Here is an 18616-nt window from a genome sequence, read left to right as displayed (position 1 = left end):
GGTATTGAGGTTAAGTGTCTGGCTCAGGAGCAGGACTGAAGCCAGCTGTGCCATACAGTATTCAGGATATGACCATCAGTGACCATCTTATCAGCAGTCCATCTATTCATGCACACTGTATAGGGTTTATTCCTAATCATACTATAACATTAAAACCGTACATGTTATATACTGTATATAATGTAAAGCCTGTTAAGGGAGACCTACAGTGTTGGTAAAACACTTCCTTCTATTTACCACATTGTGGAGTGCTGAGCTATACAGAAAACAGAAAGAATTCAGAGAGAAGGGAGAAAACGGAGAGAGAAGAGAGGGAGTGAGAGAGCGAAAACTGTTTTCAAGAGGTGGATACACCCCACCAGCGGTAAATCAATCCAATACATCACTGCAACATCAATACACAAGCATCCAACCAGAGTACATCTGTTACCTCCCATCAGTACACCACAACACATCTGTTACCTCCCATCAGTACACCACAACCACAGTACATCTGTTACCTCCCACCAGTACACCACAACCACAGTACATCTGTTACCTCCCATCAGTACACCACAACCACAGTACATCTGTTACCTCCCATCAGTACACCACAACCACAGTACATCTGTTACCTCCCATCAGTACACCACAACCAGAGTACATCTGTTACCTCCCATCAGTACACCACAAGCACAGTACATCTGTTACCTCCCATCAGTACACCTGTTACCTCCCATCAGTACACCACAACCACAGTACATCTGTTACCTCCCATCAGTACACCGCAACCACATGTCAATACGCAAACATAGAACAAAGACAGCATAGCTCCGTGTGTACAGTGATAACATCACCATCATATCACCAACACCTCAACTATAAGACACCAGTATCAAAACCACATAGCAGCAGCATCACCATCCTCCCAATGTCTCTACTCTGCCTTTCACTGTACAATTAAACAACACACACACACACACGCACGTGCACGCACACACACAGAGAGAGAGACTGTTCTTATCACAAACACTGTCATTCCCTCTTCAGGGACTCCTATTCTGCTATTTTCTTGCTCAGAGAAAATAGTTTATTTTTCTCCAAACCCTACAAAACTGACATCAAATACAGCTTTGAAACCAGCACCCTCTTACCTTTGAGGAAGACTGGAGTTTACTTTATTTTACAGGACACAGGGAAAGAAAACATTAACGGAAGGTAGGCAACCAGAGAACCGAGAGAGAGGAAGAGATTAAGAGAAATGAGGTCGCCATGGAGGTTGCTGGGGTTGTTTTCAACACACTGTTGAGACAGGTGCACACACACACACACACACACACACACACACACACACACACACACACACACACACACACACACACACACACACACACACACACACACACACACACACACATGCACTCCTATAATCATCCAAGACAAATGTCCCTAGCTTGAGCGCCAGAGTCCGTGCCACCCAAAAAATTCCACAGAAGGACATGGGGGGAACAGAGGGTTAAATACACAACACTTAATGAGGGAACGTCAGACGCAGGAGAGCAGAAATAGGTAATAGCCTGAGCAGTTTAATACAAAACCCACGGCAATACAAAAAAATAACCTACATGGGTACAAAACCCGACGCGCACCAGTAACAGAGTACAAGCACTTACAAACAATTCCACACAAGAACATGGGGGGAACAGAGGGTTAAATACACAACACTTAATGAGGGAAATGGAAACCAGGTGTGTGAGAAAACAAGACAAAACAAATGGAAAATGAAAAGTGGATCGACGATGGCTAGAAGACCGGTGACGCCGACTGCCGAACACCGCCCGAACAAGGAGAGGAAACGACTTCGGTGGAAGTTGTGACAGTACTCCCCCCTTGACGTGCGGCTCCAGCAGCGCGCTTACACCGGCCTCAGGGACGTGCAGGGCAATCCAGACGGAGACGGTGGAACTCCCGCAGCATTGAAGGGTCCAACACATCCTCCACCGGAACCCAGCATCTCTCCTCCGGACCGTACCCCTCCCAGTCCACGAGGTACTGAAGGCCCCTTGCCCGACGTCTTGAATCCAGTATGGATCGAACGGAGTACGCCGGGGCCCCCTCGATGTCCAGAGGGGGCGGAGGAACCTCCCGCACCTCAGACTCCCGGAGCGGGCCAGCCACCACCGGCCTGAGGATGGAACGAGGGGTTATAATCTGGGGGAAGTTGTAACCTGTAACTCACCTCGTTTAGTCTCCTCAGGACTTTAAATGGCCCCACAAACCGCGGACCCAGCTTCCGGCAGGGCAGGTGGAGGGGCAGGTTTTGGGTCAAGAGCCAGACCCGGCCTCACTGCGGTGACGGTCTGCGCCGGCTTTCTGGCGCAGCACGGCGCACTGAAGGTGAACATGGGCGGCGTCCCATGTCTCCTCCGCACGCCGGAACCAGTCGTCCACCACAGGAGCCTCGGTCTGACTCTGATGACAAGGAGCCAGAACCTTCTGATACCCCAGTATGCGCTGGAAGGGGAAGAGGTTAGTGGAGGAGTGGCGGAGCGAGTTCTGGGCCATCTCTGCCCAGGGCACAAACGCTGCCCACTCCCCTGGCCGGTCCTGGTAATAAGACCTCAGAAACCTACCCACATCCTGGTTTACTCTCTCCACCTGCCCATTACTCGCGGGGTGAAAACCCAAGTCTGATCGAGACCCCCAGACGTTCCATGAATGCCCTCCAGACCCTCGAAGTGAACTGGGGACCCCGATCAGACACTATGTCCTCAGGCACCCCGTAGTGCCGGAAGACGTGTGTAAACAAGGCCTCCGCAGTCTGTAGTGCCGTAGGGAGACCGGGCAGCGGGAGGAGACGGCAGGAGAAATGATCCACAACAACCAGGATCGTGGTGTTTCCATATGATGGGGGAAGATTGGTCAGGAAATCGATCGACAGGTGTGACCATGGCCACTGTGGAATGGGCAAGGGGTGTAGCTTACCTCTGGGCAGGTGCCTAGGAGCCTTGCACTGGGTGCACACCGAGCAGGAGGAAACATAAACCCTCACGTCCTTAGCCAAAGTGGGCCACCAGTACTTCCCACTGAGACAGCGCACCATCCGACCGATGCCTGGATGACCAGAGGAGGGTGATGTGTGGGCCCAATAGATCAGCCGGTTACGGACAGCAGACGGAACGTACAGACGCCCAGCGGGACACTGGAGGGGAGCGGGCTCTGCACGCAATACCTGCTCAATGTCCGCGTCCAGCTCCCACACTATCGGTGCCACCAGGCAGGAGGCCGGGAGTATGGGGGTGGGATCCATGGGCCACTCCTCTGTGTCATACAGCCGGGACAGTGTGTCTGCCTTACAGTTGTGGGAACCTGGTCTGTAAGAAAGGGTGAAAACAAAACTGGTGATAAACATGGCCCACCTTGCCTGGCGAGGGTTCAGTCTCCTCGCCGCCCGGATGTACTCCAGATTGTGGTGGTCAGTCCAGATGAGAAAAGGGTGTTTAGCCCCCTCAAGCCAATGTCTCCACGCCTTCAAAGCCTTGACGACAGCCAACAGCTCCTGGTCCCCCACGTCATAGTTTCGCTCTGCCGGGCTGAGCTTCCTCGAGAAGAAGGCACGGGGCGGAGCTTCGGTGGCGTACCCGAGCGCTGAGAGAGCACGGCTCCTATCCCGGCCTCGGACGCATCCACCTCCACTATGAATGCCAAAGAGGGATACGGATGGGAGCCGAGGTAAACAGAGCCCTCAGGTGACCAAAGGCCCTGTCCGCCTCAGCCGGCCACTGCAAACACACCGGTCCCCCCTTCAGCAGTGAGGTAATGGGAGCCACTACCTGACCAAAACCCTGGATAAACCTCCGGTAGTAATTGGCAAACCTTAGAAACCGCTGCACCTCCTTTACTGTGGTGGGAGTCAGCCAATTACGCACGGCTGGGATGCGGTCACTCTCCATCTCCACCCCTGAGGTGGAAATGCGGTACCCTAGGAAGGAGACGGACTGTTGGAAGAACAGACATTTCTCAGCCTTGGCGTACAGGCCATGCTCCAACACTCTCCATACATGGGTACAAAACCCGACGCCCACCAGTAACATAGAGTACAAGCACTTACAAACAAATATTTCCACACAAGGACATGGGGGGAACAGAGGGTTAAATACACAACACTTAATGGGGGAAATGGAAACCAGGTGTGTAAGAAAACAAGACAAAACTAATGGAAAATGAAAAGTGGATCGACGATGGCTAGAAGACCGGTGAGGCCGACCGCCGAACACCGCCCAAACAAGGAGAGGAAACGACTTCGTTGGAAGTCGTGACACTCCAACTGCTCTTAAATGCTAGTAAAACTAAATGCATGCTCTTCAACTGATTGCTGCCCGCGCCCGCACGCCCGACCAGCATCACTACTCTGGACGGTTCTGACTTAGAATATGTGGACAACTACAAATATCTAGGTGTCTGGTTAGATTGTAAACTCTCCTTCCAGACTCACATTAAGCATCTCCAATCCAAAATTAAATCTAGAATTTGCTTCCTATTTCGCAACAAAGCCTCCTTCACTCATTTCTGCCTAACATACACTCGTGAAACTGACTAGTCTACCAATCCTTGACTTCAGCGATGTCATTTACAAAATAGCCTCCAACACTCTACTCAGCAAATTGGATGTAGTCTATCACAATGCCATCTGTTTTGTCACCAAAGCCCCATATACTACCCACCACTGTGACCTGTATACTCTCGTTGGCTGGCCCTTGCTACATATTCGTCGCCAAACCCACTGGCTCCAGGTCATCTTTAAGTCTTTGCTAGGTAAAGCCCCACCTTACCTCAGCTCACTGGTCACCATAACAACACCCACTCGAAGTAGGCGCTCAAGCAGGTATATTTCACTGGTCACCCCCAAAGCCAACATCTCCTTTGGCCTCTTTTTCTTCCACTTCTCTGCTGCCAATGACTGGAACGAATTGCAAAAATCATTGAAGCTAGAGACTTATATCTCCCTCACTAACTTTTAGCATTAGCTGTCAAAGCAGCTTACAGATCACTGTACCTGTACACAGCTCATCTGTAAATTGCACACCCAACTACCTCGTCCCAATATTGTTATTATTTTTTGTTGTTGCTCTTTTGCACCCCAGTATCTCTACTTGCACATCATCATCTGCACATCTATCACTCCAGTGTTAATGCTCAATTTTTATTATTTCGCCACTATGGCCTATTTATTGCCTTTTCTCTCTAACCTTACTACATTTGCACATACTGTACATAGATTTTTCTATTGTGTTTTTGACTGTACGTTTGTTTATCCCATGTGTAACTCTGTGTTGTTTGTGTCGCACTGCTTTGCTTTATCTTGGCCAGGTCGCAGTTGTAAATGAGAACTTGTTCTCAACTGGACTACCTGGTTAAATAACGGTGAAATAAATCAAATATAAATTTGGTATCACAACACCACAGGGAGTTGGCAAGAGAGCAGAAACAGACTGGCACCCAGGCAAAAAAATGCCCTCTCGGGGACAATAAAGTATATCCTAGGTACGCGCGCACGCACTCGCACGTGTGCGCACGCACGCGCACACACCAGTCAAAAGTTTGGAGACACCTACTCATTCAAGGGTTTTTCTTTATTTTTACTATTTTACTCATTGCAGAATAATAGTGAAGACATCAAAACTATAAAATAACACATATGGAATAATGTAGTAACCAAAAAAGTGTTAAACAAATCAAACTATATTTTATATTTGAGATTCTTCAAAGTAGCCACCCTTTGCCTTGACAGCTTTGCACAATCTTGGCATTCTCTCAACCATCTTCACCTGGAATGTGTTACCACTAACACAGAAGCAGAGACTGAGTGTGAGCCACCAGCAGATAGAGATACACCATGCCTGTCATAAAGAAGTTTAGGGAGCATTGAAGTTTCCTAAGAATAGCTTCTCTCTCTGCATCACCAACTTGACCAAAGAGGACCTGGGTTCTTACTACATGTGCTTACTAATGGAGGGAGAGCATTGTTTGTCGCTCATTCTATATTTGTGGATTCTTACACAGATTTTCCTCGCTCAGTGGGAGAGGAAGCTGAGGGACCACCTCCGCATCAACTACACACTCCACTGATGACCTGTGCTCTGCTGGGGATGGTCTGTGTTGTAATCACTGTGAACCTGAAGACCAAGCGAAGAGACCAGGCTTTCCTGAAGACCATGAGGATTGCAGCCAAGGTGCAGGGACAGCAGAGCGGAAGTAGAGAGAAAATGAGGAAGAGAGGAGAATAAAGGAGAGAGAAGAGTGAAGGTGTGCTTGGGGCAAGTTTAGGAGAAAGATATGTCAAATTTGTGATAAGACAAATTCACATTAATGTTTGTAACCAATACTATACACTATCTGTCAATGGGTATTCTGCACATATTCCACCAATGACATTGTATTTCAGTTTAAATTAAAACACTTTTTTAATTAATGATTCAATGTACAATAGTTCTAAATCCCTTCTCCAGAGCTCTGAAAGGAAACGTGAAGTAAACTGCAAATGAAATAGTGGAACTGGTTGAGTGTTTTAGTTAGGGTTCTTTTCATGGTAAAACATTTCAAGTATTTTTCCCTGCTACTGCTTCCTCACATAAAGAAAGTAACCTTTGAAAGATGATTTGACATTTGATATTATAGAACAGAGAACACATACTCTTTTAGCTAATTCACTTCAGACCCATACATTGTATTCACTTTAGTAAAGTTGCATTTCCAGTAAACTTACCAATGATGCTGATTGCTGTGATAGCATCTTACCCTAAAAACCATACAACCTAACATATTCTTCAATTAAACTTGGCTGTAGGTCCTAGTTGATTCAGACAGTTTTTGTATAGCCTATTTTGTCAAATGCCATTGTCCACAGCTGCATTTAATCTGTGTTAAATTCCATAATGGTTTACTGCTCCAGCTATGGAATACTTCCTGACAAATCAAACTGACTTCTTCCACTGCTCTATGTTAGCTACATACAGTATTTCAGTCTGAGACTGCCATCGTTGAAGTTTTTGTGGTGATGTCAAATGGAGGAGTGTCGTACAAAACAAAGTCATCTCTAAATTGAGTATCAAAGCCAATGATGTTCTTTCAAAACGCCTCTTCACCCACGTGTGTTTTGGCTCTGGCCCAAACCATCGTTTTTTCGGACCAATCAGAATGGTTAGAATGTGTTTGTGTTTTAGAATCGTCAGGGAGGTCCAGACTCATTGCGGAGAAAAAACTAACGTCGATGAGCGTGGCGTATCGTTTGGCTGGAGCAAGGAGTATTCTAAGACCTGATTCAGCTAATCAAGGTCTTGAGGATCCTCCCTAGAGCTGTGGCAAAATCCTGCAGATGGGTATCTATCTCAACCAGCGAGGGGGAAAACACAAACCTCTCTATGGATGCTGTGACCAAGTTATGGCGCAAAAATATAGCAGAGCTATCAATAAAAACCGATAAGTAGAGTCAAGATTCTCCCCACTGTCTGGTGTGAAACACCATAGCATTCTCAGTACCATTGTTGTTCTACACTGAGGCTGGACAGACTTTCAGCGCCCTTTCTTCTCTTACAGTTTCCTTTTCATCCAAATAGCTTTTCCCTCTCTTCTTTCTGTTTCCTCCCTTCTTCATATCCAGTAAAGTCTGCCTTCTCTGTCTACTGTATTGTGCAGCTAACACTCCCCTCTCTCCCATCTGCTAACCCTCTTTCCCTCCTTTTCCATTATCCTCTTTTCTCCCTCGTCTCTCCTTCCCTCCAGCGACCCCTTTTGCCTCCCCTCTCTCCCTAAAGAATATCTCCCTCCTCCCTTTCTTCGTCTATGAACTGCAGTGCAGGGCCAGCCTGATAGGATAGAATAGAGAGAGAGAAAGAAAGAGGGGGGGGGGGCTAGAGAAGAGAGTACATGATAACATGAAAACAAGTATGAATATGCATGGAAGAGAAAGAAAGACAAAGAAGCCCGGTCCCCTGAGAGAGAAAGGGGACCGGGCCTCTTTGCGGGAGGTGAAGGAAAAAGAGACAGATAGTTACTACCATCCTTACTCAGCACTTTCTTCACCTACAGCAGCGATTAGTCGGTGAAATGACAGTAGAGAACAAAAGAGGACATACAGTACCTTCAGAAAGATTTGACACCCCTTTACTATTTCCACATTTTGTTGTGTGGGAATAAAATGGATAACAATGTTTTGGTCCACGATCTACACAAACTGCTCTAATGTCAAAGTGGAGGAAAAATTCTAACATTTGTAAAAAAGGAATGAAATATAAAACACTAATGTATCTTGATTAGACAAAAATTCATCCCCCTGAGTCAATACATGTTAGAATCTTTGGAAGTGATTACAGCTGTGAGTCTTTCTGGGTAAGTCTCTAAGAGCTTTGCAAACCTGGATTGTACAATATTTGCACATTATGCTTAAAGAAATACTTCAAGGTCTGTCAAGTTGGTTGTTGATCATTGCTAGACAGCCATTTTCAGGTCTTGCCATGAATTTTCAAGCCGATTTAAGTCAATATTGTAACTAGGCCACTCAGGAACATTCAACGTTGTCATGGTAAGCAACTCCAGTGTATATTTTGCCTTGTGTTTTAGGTTATTGTCCTGCTGAAAGGTGAATATGTCTACTCTGTCTGTTGGAAAGTAGACTGTGCTTAGCCTGTGCTTAGCTCTATTTAATTTATTTTATAAAAAAAAAACTCCATAATTGTTGCCGATGACAAGCATACCCATAACATGATGCAGTCACCACCCTGCTTGAAAATATGAAGAGTGGTACTCAGTGATGTGATGTGTTTGCCCCAAACATAACACTTTGTATTAAGGACATATTTTTAACAGTTTTACTTTAGTGCTTTATTGCAAACAGGATGCATGCTTTGGATGATTTTTTTCTGTACATGCTTCCTTCTTTTTACAAGTAGGTTAGTATTGTGCAGTAAGTGCAATGTTGTTGAGCCATCCTCAGTTTTCTCTTATAACTCCATAACTACCAATAGGTGGCGTTCTTTGCAAGGCATTGGAAAACCTCCCTGGTCTTTGTGGTAGAATCTGTGTTTGAAATTCATTGCTCGACTGAGGGACCTGAAATATACAGTACATTCGGAAAGAAATTCAGAGCCCTTGACCTTTTCCACATTTTGTTGCGTTACAGCCCTTTTCTAAATTGGATTAAATAAAAAAAATCCTCATCAACCTACACACAGTACCCCATAATAGAAAGAGAATAAAACATTTTTGTTGCAAATGTATTAAAAATAAAAACAGAAATACCTTATTTACATAAGTATTCAGACCCTTTGCTATGAGACTCTAAATTGAGCTCAGGTGCATCCTGTTTCCATTGATCATCCTTAAGATGTTTCTACAACTTGATTGGAGTCCACCTGTGGTAAATCCAAATGATTGGACATAATTTGGAAAGGAACACACCTGTCTATATAAGGTCCCACAGTTGACAGTGCATGTCAGAGCAAAAACCAAGCCATGAGGTAAAACCAAGCCATGAGTGGTGGCAGCATCATGCTGTGGGGATGTTTTTCAGCAGCAGGTAAACTAATCAGGATCGAGGGAAAGATGAACGGAGCAAAGTACAGAGAGAACCTGCTACAGAGTGCTCAGGACCTCAGACTGGAACGAAGGTTCACCTTCCAACAGGACAACCACCCTAAGCACACAGCCAAGACAACGCAGGAGTGGCTCTGAATGTCTCTGAATGCCCTTGAGTGGCCCAGCCAGCGACTCTCCCCATCCAACCTGACAGAGCTTGAGAGGATCTGCAGAGAAAAATGGGAGGAACTCCCCAAATAGAGGCGTGCCAAGCTTGTAGTGTCATACCCAAGAAGACTCGAGGCTGTAATCACTGCCAAGGCTGCTTCAACAAAATACTGAGTAAAGGATCTGAATTCTTATGTAAATGAGATATTTCAGTGTTTTATTTTGAATACATTTGCAAACATTTCTAAAAACCTGTTTTGTCTTTGTCATTATGGGGTATTGTGTATCGATTGAGAGAGATTATACGCAATGATACCAAGAAACTGTCAAAAAGTCCTTTGAAAGCCTCTTATGAGTGAGCCATGCTGTGAACATTATAAAACGGAGACATTTGGATGAGCTTATCTCAGTGGACATATATGGGACAAGGCCCCACCCCAGCTTTTTTACACAGGGCATGACAGAGAGAGGTGATGGAGGAAATACAGTGGTTGCTCCACTAAAAGTTTTGTGATTATGCTGCAGGATTTAGAGGTAATTTGTGGTTTAGTACGATATCCTACGTCACTACTTCATTGCTCCAGACTAGAGCAAGTGGCAGTTAGAGCACTGATTATGCTTTTGGGTCCTACTGTGTCTCTAACTGACAATTTTTTTATTTGATTTATTTCACCTTTATTTAACCAGGTAGGCAAGTTGAGAACAAGTTCTCATTTACAATTGCAACCTGGCCAAGATAAAGCAACGCAGTTCGACACATACAACAACACAGAGTTACACATAGAGTAAAACAAACATACAGTAGAATAATACAGTAGAATAATACAGTAGAAAAATAAGTCTATATACAATGTGAGCAAATGAGGTGAGATAAGGGAGGTAAAGGCAAAAAGGCCATGGTGGCAAAGTAAATACAATATAGCAAGTAAAACACTGGAATGGTAGATTTGTAGTGGAAGAAAGTGCAAAGTAGAAATAGAAATAATGGGGTGCAAAGGAGCAAAATAAATAAATAATTAAATACAGTTGGGGAAGAGGTAGTTGTTTGGGCTAAATTATAGATGGGCTATGTACAGGTGCAGTGATCTGTGAGCTGCTCTGACAGCTGGTGCTTAAAGCTAGTGAGGGAGATAAGTGTTTCCAGTTTCAGAGATTTTTGTAGTTTGTTCCAGTCATTGGCAGCAGAGAACTGGAAGGACAGACGGCCAAAGGAGGAATTGGCTTTGGGGGTGGCCAGAGAGATATACCTGCTAGAGCACGTGCTACAGGTGGGTGCTGCTATGGTGACCAGCGAGCTGAGATAAGGGGGGACTTTACCTAGCAGGGTCTTGTAGATGACCTGGAGCCAGTGGGTTTGGCAACGAGTATGAAGCGAGGGCCAGCCAACAAGAGCGTACAGGTCGCAGTGGTGGGTAGTATATGGGGCTTTGGTGACAAAACGGATGGCACTGTGATAGACTGCATCCAGTTTATTGAGTAGAGTATTGGAGGCTATTTTGTAAATTACATCGCCGAAGTCGAGGATCGGTAGGGTGGTCAGTTTTACGAGGGTATGTTTGGCAGCATGAGTGAAGGATGCTTTGTTGCGAAATAGGAAGCCAATTCTAGATTTAACTTTGGATTGGAGATGTTTGATGTGAGTCTGGAAGGAGAGTTTACAGTCTAACCAGACACTTAGGTATTTGAAGTTGTCCACATATTCTAAGTCAGGACCGTCCAGAGTAGTGATGCTGGACGGGCGGGCAGGTGCAGGCAGCAAGCGGTTGAAGAGCATGCATTTAGTTTTACTTGTATTTAAGAGCAGTTGGAGGCCACGGAAGGAGAGTTGTATGGCATTGAAGCTCGTCTGGAGGGTTGTTAATAACACAGTGTCCAAAAAAGGGCCAGAAGTATACAGAATGGTGTCGTCTGCGTAGAGGTGGATCAGAGACTCACCAGCAGCAAGAGCGACATCATTAATGTATACAGAGAAAAGAGTTGGTCCAAGAATTGAACCCTGTGGCACCCCCATAGAGACTGCCAGAGGGCCGGACAACAAGCCATCCGATTTGACACATTGAACTCTATCAGAGAAGTAGTTGGTGAACCAGGCAAGGCAATGATTTGAGAAACCAAGGCTATTGAGTCTGCCGATGAGGATGTGGTGATTGACAGAGTTGAAAGCCTTGGCCAGGTCAATGAATATGGCAGCACAGTATTGTTTCTTATCGATGGCGGTTACGATATCGTTTAGGACCTTGAGCGTGGCTGAGGTGCACCCATGACCAGCTCTGAAACCAGATTGAATGGGCGTCATACACCTAAATAGAAACTGATAATTGTGCACAACTTCAGTATTACTTACTAAAACTGTTGTTACTCTAAGGTTTTTATTATTTTATTAGGATTATTTAGCTCTTACTGTAGTACTGTAGCCCACTCCCAACCAGGGAAGAAATGAGAATAGGTGATGGTGTAGAGAGAAGAGAGGATATCCTGTCTGTTTCTCCCTAGACAACCCACAGTCAAGACAGAGGACATGTACACCAATTAACAGCTCTGGCTGCCAGACTAGAGATGACTAAACGTGAGAAATACATTTAGTATGAGTACCTCTCCAGGCTAAAAAAAAAATACATTTTCTAACAACTAAGACATTTGATTTAGCTCTACCAGCATATTGGAATCAATGGAATTGTCACAAAAATGTTTTTGTAAAGAGTTTATAGACTTTAAAACCACAGCACATCCTGAAGGGTTGTCTTGTCACCATAGCAACCGAGCATAGCGGAAAATAAACATTGTTATATTCAAAATGACATCAAAATTACTATACACAGCTAATCCTTCGCTTAACCTTAACACTTTAACATAACTCCTAACCTTAACCTTAATCCCTAACCCCTAGCCTAGCTAATGTTAGCCAGCTTGTTAACGTTAGGATGAACTCCTAGCCACCTAGTTAACGTTAGCCACAACAAATTGAAATTCAGAACATAGGTTTTTCAAATTCGTAAGATATTGTACATTTTCCAGATTTGTAACTTATTGTACATTTTGCAAATTCGTAACATATCATAAGAAATGGATGATAGACAGCCATAAATTAATAAATACCATATGAAATGTAAGTACCAGTCAAAAGTTTGGACACACCTACTCAATCAAGGGTGTTTCTCTATTTTTACTATTTTCTACATTGTAGAATAATAGTGAAGACAGAAAAATTATGAAATAACACATATGGAATTATGTAGTGTCCAAAAAAGGGTTAAACAAATCTAAATATATGTTATATTCTTCAAAGTAGCCACCCTTTGCCTTGATTACAGCTTTGCACACTCTTGGCATTCTCTCAACCAGCTTTACCTGGAATGCTTTTCCAACAGTCTTGAAGGAGTTCCTCACTCTGCCGTCCAACTCATCCCAAACCATCTCAATTGGGTTAAGGTCGGGTGATTGTGGAGGCCAGGTCATCTGATGCAGCACTAAATCACTCTTTCTGTGTAAGGGTCAAATAGCCCTTACACAGCCTCGAGGTGTGTTGGGTCATTGTCCTGTTGAAAAACAAATGATAGTCCCACTAAGTGCAAACCAGGTGGGATGGCGTATCGCTGCAGAATGCTGTGGTAGCCATGCTGGTTAAGTGTGCCTTGAATTCTAAATAAATCACAGTGTCATCAACAAAGCACCCCACACCATCACACCTTCTCCTTCATGCTTCATGGTGGGAGCCACACATGCTGAGATCATCCGTTCACCTACTCCGCGTCTCACAAAGACACGGCGGTTGGAACCAAACATCTTAAATTTGGACTCATCAGACCAAAGTACAGATTTCCAGCGGTCTAATGTCCATTGCTTGCATTTCTTGGCCCAAGCAAGTCTCTTCTTATTAGTGTCCATTATTTAGTAGTGGTTTCTTTGCAGCATTTCAACCTTGAAGGCCTGATTCACGCAGTCTCCTCTGAACAGTTGATGTTGAGATGTGTCAGTTACTTGAACTCTGTGAAGCATTTATTTATGCTGCAATTTCTGAGGCTGGTAACTCCAATGAACTTGTCTTCTGCAGCAGAGGTAACTCTGGGTCTTCCTTTCCTGTGGTGGTCCTCATGAGAGCCAGTTTCATCATAGCCCTTGATGGTTTTTGCGACTTCACTTGAAGAAACTTTCAAAGTTCTTGACATTTTCCTTCCGGATTGACTAACCTTCATGTGTTAAAGTAATGGACTGTCGTTTCTCTTTGCTTATTTGAGCGGATCTTGCAATAATATGGACTTGGTATTTTACCTAATACGGCTATCTTCTGTATACCACCCCTACCTTGTCACAACAGAACTGATTGGCTAAAACGCATTAGGAAGGAAAGAAATTCCACAAATGAACTTTTAACAAGGCACACCTGTTAATTGAAATGCATTCCAGGTGACTACCTCATGAAGCTGAGAATGCCAAAAGCTGTCAAGGTAAAGAGTGGCTATTTTGAAGAATCTCAAATATATATATATATATATATATTGCACACTCTTGGCATATATATATATATATATATATATATATATATATATATATATGCCAAGAGTGTGCAAAGCTGTTAAAAGGCAAAGGGTGGCTACTTTGAAGAATATAAAATATATTTAGATTTGTTTAACACTTTTTGGTTACTACATGATTCCATGTGTGTTATTTCATAGTTTTGTCTTCACTATTATTCTACAATGTAGAAAATAGTAAAAATAAAGAAAAACCCTTGAATGCTTATGTGTGTCCAAACTTTGACTGGTACTGTATACTAAAGAATTGTTTCGGATTTACGTACAGAATAATACAAAATGCTCTGAAACCAGGTTGCTACATAGCACGGTAGACACACACACACACACACACACACACACACACACACACACACACGCAGTATGTCATATTCAACATGATATCAGTGCCATTAGACTTGCTGTAACAAGAGACGCTGAAATGCAATTTCACACACGGGAAAGAATGCTCCAATCTACAATCAGTTATGCATCAAAACACACACACACACACACACACACACTAACACACACTCAAAGCAAGCCATGCACAATATATTAAAGTATTCTGCATCATGCAGAGTAGATAAGTCATTTTTGTGCCATGAATATGCTGTGAACTAACACTTCTCTTTCTATGGAAGTGACATCCTTTATAGAATGATACATTTACTCAATTCATCACGTCTTTATCAAAACAGCTTGTATCGAACAACAATGGCAGTGGAGTTTGCATTAGTGGACTATTTCACTGGTTTGTTTGTATGCTACCTGGCAAGATCAATATAGCTCAGCTCTAATATTTAAAATAATTTGATATACGAATTTGACCCAGTACTGCAAAACAATCAACAACATAAATATTCCACTAGCTACAGTTGAAGTCGGAAGTTTACATACACATTAGCCAAACACATTTAAACTCAGTTCTTCACAATTCCTGACATTTAATCCTAATAAAAATAATAGTAGAGATAATTATTTATTTCAGCTTTTATTTCTTTCATCACATTCCCAGTGAGTCAGAAGTTTACATACACTCAATTAGTATTTGGTAGCGTTGTCTTTAAATTGTTTAACTTGGGTCAAACGTTTTGGGTAGCCTTCTACAAGCTTCCCACAATAAATTGGGTGAATTTTATCCCATTCCACCTGACAGAGCTGGTGTAACTGAGTCAGGTTTGTAGGCCTCCTTGCTCACACACGCTTTTTCAGTTCTGCCCACAAATATTCCATAGGATTGTGGTCAAGGCTTTGTGATGGCCACTCCAATACCTTGACTTTGTTGTCCTTAAGCCATTTTGCCACAACTTTGGAAGAATGCTTGGGGTCATTGTCCAGTTGGAAGACCCATTTGCGACCAAGCTTTAACTTCCTGACTGATGTCTTGAGATGTTGCTTCAATATATACACATCATTTTCCTCCCTCATGTTGCCATTTGTTTTGTGAAGTGCACCAGGCCCTCCTGCAGCAAAGCACCCCCACAACATGATGCTGCCACCCCCGTGCTTCACGGTTGGGATGGTGTTCTTTGGCTTGCAAGCCTCCTCCTTTTTCCTCCAAACAGTTCTATTTTTGTTTCATCAGACCAGAGGACATTTCTCCAAAAAGTACGATCTTTGTCCCCATGTGCAGTTGCAAACCGTAGTCTGGCTCTTTTATGGGGGTTTTGGATCAGTGGCTTCTTCCTTGCTGAGCGGCCTTTCAGGTTATGTCGCTATAAGACTCGTTTAACTGTGGATAAAGAAACTTTTGTACCTGTTCCCTCCAGCATCTTCACAAGGTCCTTTGCTGTTGTTCTGGGATTGATTTGCACTTTTCGCACCAAAGTACGTTCATCTCTAGGAGACAGAACGCGTCTCCTTCCTGAACGGTATGACGGATGCGTGGTCCCATGGTGTTTATACTTGCGTACTATTGTTTGTACAGATGAACGTGATACCTTCAGGGGCTTGAAAATTGCTCCCAAGGATGAACCAGATGTGTGGAGGTCTACAATTTCTTTCTGAGGTCTTAGCTGATTTCTTTTGATTTTCCCATGATGTCAAGCAAAGAGGCACTGAGTTTGAAGGTAGGCCTTTAAATACATCCACAGGTACACCTCCAATTGACTCAAATGGTGTCAATTAGCCTATCAGAAGCTTCTAGAGCCATGACATCATTTTCTGGAATTTTCCAAGCTGCTTAAAGGCACAGTCAACTTAGTGTATGTAAACTTCTGACCCACTGGAATTGTGATACAGTGAATTATAAGTGAAATAATCTGTCTGTAAGCAATTGCTGGAAAAATGACTTGTGTCATGCACAAAGTAGATGTCCTAACCAACTTGCCAAAACTATAGTTTGTTTGCAAGAAATGTATGGAGTGGCTGAAAAACGAGTTTTAATGACTCCAACCTAAGTGTATGTAAACTTCAGACTTCAACTGTATGTGCATTTCAACAGACAACACAATATCTCAAATGTAGGAGTGAGATGATACACAGTAGTTTACTGTATTTATACTGAATAAAAATATAAACGCAACATGCAACCATTTCAAAGATTTTACAATGCGTTCCAGTTCATATAACAAAATCAGTCAATTTAAATACATTTATTAGGCCCCAATCTATGGATTTCACGACTGGGCAGGGGCACAGCCATGGGTGGGCCTGGGAGGGCATAGCCCCACCCACTTGGGAGCCAATCATAATGAGTTTTTCCCCACAAAAGGGATTTATTACAGACAGAAATACTCCTCAGTTTCATCAGCTGTCTGGGTGGCTGGTCTCAGACGGTCCCGCAGGTGAAGAAGCCGGCTGTGGAGGTCCTGGGCTGGCATGGTTACACATGGTCTGCAGTTGTGAGGTCGGTTGGACATACTGCCAAATTCTCTAAAATAACTTTGGAGGCAACTTATGGTAGAGAAATGAACATTACATTTTCTGGCAACAGCTCTGGTGGACATTCCTGCAGTCAGCATTCCAATTGCACGCTCCCTCAAAACTTGAGACATCTGTGGCATTGTGTTGTGTGACAAAACTGCACATTTTAGAGTGGCTTTTTATTGTCCCCAGCACAAGGTGCACCTGTGTAATTATCATGCTCTTTAATCAGCTTATTTGTCACGTGTGCTCCCTCTCCGGCTTCTAGGTCACCAGGCTGCTCGTTATGGAGCACACCTGTCACCATCGTTATGCGCACCTGCGCGTCATCACTCACCTGGACTCCATCGCCTCCCTGATTACCTTCCTTAAATATGTCACTGCCTTTGGTTCCTTCCCCAGGCGTTATTGTTTCTGTTCCAGTGTTTATCAGTACGTTGTTTGTGTTTCTTGTTTTGCATTTATTTATTAAAACATTCACTCCCTGAAGTTGCTTCCTGACTCTCAGCGCACATCATTAGAGAATAACGCCTCACCTAAGGGAAGCATCAGGGAGTGTTTTTTTTTTTGTTTTGTTTTTTTGTGTCAGGTGGAATGACGTCAGATCAGGGAACCGTTACAGGCTTTCATGCCTCAGCCAGATTGCCAGGCTCCGCTGCCTCTGCCGGCTCTCATGCCTCAGCTGGATTGCCAGGCTCCCCTGCCTCCGCCAGCTCGGCAGGCTCTCATGCCTCAGCTGGGTTGCCAGGCTCCCCTGCCTCCGCCGGCTCGTCAGGCTCTCGTGCCTCAGCTGAATTGCCAGGCTCCCCTGCCTCCGCCGGCTCGTCAGGCTCTCGTGCCTCAGCTGGGTTGCCAGGCTCCCCTGCCTCCGCCGGCTCGTCAGGCTCTCGTGCCTCAGCTGGGTTGCCAGGCTCCCCTGCCTCCGCCGGCTCGTCAGGCTCTCGTGCCTCAGCCAGATCGCCAGGCTCCCCTGCCTCCGCCGGCTCGTCAGGCTCTCGTGCCTCAGCCAGATCGCCAGGCTCCCCTGCCTCAGCTGTCTGTCAGGTTCCTGCGTCCCAGCTGGCAACAGGTTCCCGCACATCAGCAGGGGTGAGCGGTCCGCTCCTGATCCCCGGAATCGTCCCTTGGGTTGGCGTCCTGCGGCTGGAGCCGAATGCGCCGGGGTGGGGCTACTGTCAGGTATGCTCTCTCTCAGGCACTCTTGGTCGCCATGCACCTGCGTCTCAGCCGGATTGACAAGTTTCCTGCACCTCTGCAGAGGTGACTGGTCCGCTCCTGATTCCTGGGATCGTCTTTTGGTCAGCGTCCAGTGGCTGGAGCCGCGCGTTGGGAGGGGGTACTGTCACGTGTGCTCCCTCTCCGGCCTCTAGGTCACCAGGCTGCTTGTTATGGTGCACACCTGTCACCATCATTACGCGCACCTGCATGCCATCACTCACCTGGACTCCATCACCTCCCTAATTACCTTGCCTATATATGTCACTCCCTTTGGTTCCTTCCCCAGGCGTTATTGTTTC

General features: G+C 44.8%; 1 protein-coding gene across 1 annotated transcript in view; it reads right to left on the bottom strand.

The window, feature by feature from the left end:
* Window positions 1–18616, bottom strand: part of shank3a (SH3 and multiple ankyrin repeat domains 3a) — a 383230-nt gene that overhangs the window by 227207 nt on the left and 137407 nt on the right. The window lies entirely within an intron of this gene.

This window comes from Salmo trutta, chromosome 7 (assembly GCF_901001165.1).
Source record: "Salmo trutta chromosome 7, fSalTru1.1, whole genome shotgun sequence".
NCBI classification, from domain to species: Eukaryota; Metazoa; Chordata; class Actinopteri; order Salmoniformes; family Salmonidae; genus Salmo; species Salmo trutta.
This window is presented reverse-complemented; position numbering and strand designations above follow the sequence as displayed.